The sequence below is a fragment of the Engraulis encrasicolus genome, unplaced genomic scaffold (assembly GCF_034702125.1).
Source record: "Engraulis encrasicolus isolate BLACKSEA-1 unplaced genomic scaffold, IST_EnEncr_1.0 scaffold_119_np1212, whole genome shotgun sequence".
NCBI classification, from domain to species: Eukaryota; Metazoa; Chordata; class Actinopteri; order Clupeiformes; family Engraulidae; genus Engraulis; species Engraulis encrasicolus.
In genome coordinates, this window is record NW_026944680.1 from 1 (window position 1) to 2,500 (window position 2,500).

The following is a 2,500-nucleotide window of genomic DNA, read 5'->3' on the forward strand; positions in this document are numbered from 1 at the left end:
GGTAAGGCATGCTACAGTGAACTTTATCACAACCTGTAATTGAAACACATTATATTCAGAGGGAACTTTTGCTTACTAGAAGTTAACCTGAGGCCAGAATCATTTGTGAACTTTACCTCGACCTGTATATCCACATAGTAATACAATGATTGCGTTATTACACAACTGATAGGACTGTTAAAGGGATGCTATCTGGAAAAAAGCAATCTTTTCATCTTGGATTTGTATGAACCAACCACTGCACTACACTTACTACTATTGCTACAAATGCGGGGATTAGGCACTCACAAAAAGTTCAAGTTCTAATATAGTGGTTCGATGAAAATAACAACAACAATAATAATAATTATTATTATTATTATTATTATTATTATTATTATTATTATTATTATTATTATTATTATTATTATTAAAGTGTTATTATTATTATTATTACTATTAGTGATGATGATGGTTGTTGTTGTTGTTACTATTATTATTATTATTATTATTATTATTATTATTATTATTATTATTATTATTATTATTAAGGATTATTATTTTATGCCTTCTTACCACGTGAGCAGAGATCAACAAGACCAAATAAACATATTTCATCACCTGTAAAGGATGATATTAACAACAAATTAATGTAATCTATTGTCTGCATGTATGCATAAAATTCTGTCACATTTAAGCAGTCTTTGAATTACTTCAATATTAAAATCATGTGTGTGTGTGTGTGTGTGTGTGTGTGTGTTGGTGGGTGGGTGGGTGTTCTGCATACTTACAACCAGACACCGAGGCCTTCCCTGGGTCCATGGCGGTGGCCATTACAACAGTAAACAAGAGAATAGTAGCGTCATAAGAGTGTCATACTGTACGGCCTAAAGGCACTTGAAGAGACTTGAGGTACGAGCTCAGTGCTTTCACCAGATACACATTGTATTCCCTGAGAGCATATATGAGGACTTCACTCTGCCGGCATGTACTGAATTTTTTTTTTTTTTTTAAATGCACAGAGATTACATTTCTTTCATTTTCACGTTATCATTTCTGGTAGCCGTCAAAGTATGTCCAACTCTTCCATGAAGACACAAGGGGCACAATGAGAGCGGTAGCATCACAGGAGTGCCAGAAATCCTTAAGTCTATTATGAGATCTTGTGAACGTCAGCTCCGGATTCAGCGTGTCTACTCTCTGAGAGCGTATGTGAACACATTATGAGGAGGACTTAACTCTGCTGTCATCTATACTGGAATTTTAAAACTTTCCGAGAGAACAGTGCTTTCGTTTTCACGTCATAATTCCTGGTAGCGGTCAAAGTGAGTGCGGGAAGAGACGAGAAGTTGCCAAACAGGTCTGTCCTGTTTAGAAATGTCATTGTCAAAAGCTAAAGGTACTCTGAACGTCTTTTAGGCACACCTCCTTAGGTCAGGAGGAAAACCCCTCTTAAGAAAACAAATAAGTTCCGGCACTCTGTCCTCATTTGCATGTTTTGTTTGCAATGTTTCGGTCTAGTGACCTTCCTCAAGAAATTTTGGACAGTGTGCGGGAGCCATTTTGTTTTAAAGACGCACTGTGTAGGATGGTGGACATTGCAACTATGCTGCTCATTAAAACCACTTATGGCGATTCTAGGGGGGGGCAGGGGGTGGCCAGGGCCACCCCTGGGACGCCATTGTCCACCCTACTGGCCACCCTTGATTCGACAAGTAATTAATAAAAAATATATATTTTTAAAAATAAATAAATAAATATACAATAATAACAACAGTATAAGACCAATAATAGGTAATTATCAGGTAATCATTCAAGTTCGTCAACCCAACAACAAACAAGAGAAAACTGTCAATCCATGGTGATCGCTTATTTATCGTGAAAGATCTGGCAACCCCGCACCAGCGATGCTGCTGACAGAGATATATCTCTGATGCTGAGCAGCAGCACTGTCACCTGTACTTCCTTCACGAGAGACCGCATCCACTAACTGCCTGGACAGTCTAATTTGGACAATAAGGTATGGCAATTTAATGATTTGTTGATTGTCTGAATGTGTTGGAAAACCTAATTTTGAAAACTTTATGCAAGTATTAGCAGCCAGGAAGAGCCAAAATACGAGATAGCTACACGAAACAACAACATGACTAAATGAGAGCAAGTTAGTGTTGTGGCAGCTGCAAACCAAGTTAGTAGCACAGCACAATCCTAACGTGCACGTCAGTTTATTTTTTTGTTGATAACAGCATAGTTAATATGAAACCGTTTGGATAGGGACATGGCATGGATAGCATTGGCCCATTGGCCACGCATTGGAAAGGGTAGTCGGTTGTTATCTACGGTCAGGCTCGGTAGGCAGACGTCAGTACCTAGCTCGAAACCTAGCATGTGAAATGAACTAATGCTATGTTGTGATGCCTTCTCTCAGTGAGAAGCTTCTTCTTTGCTTCTTCGATTGTCTTGACTTTTCTTGGAGTTTAAATCAAACTTAAATAAAGTCGGAGTAAGTCATAGTAAAGAG

At 38.1% G+C, this 2,500-nt stretch overlaps 1 long non-coding RNA gene across 1 annotated transcript in view; it reads left to right on the forward strand.

Moving 5' to 3' along the window:
* The first annotated feature begins 1,788 nt into the window (after positions 1-1,788).
* LOC134442131 (uncharacterized) overlaps positions 1,789-2,500 on the forward strand; it is a 2,151-nt gene continuing 1,439 nt past the window's right edge. The window contains exon 1 of the long non-coding RNA XR_010033316.1: positions 1,789-1,999. This is a non-coding gene — a long non-coding RNA (uncharacterized LOC134442131). The remainder of the gene's footprint in view (positions 2,000-2,500) is intronic.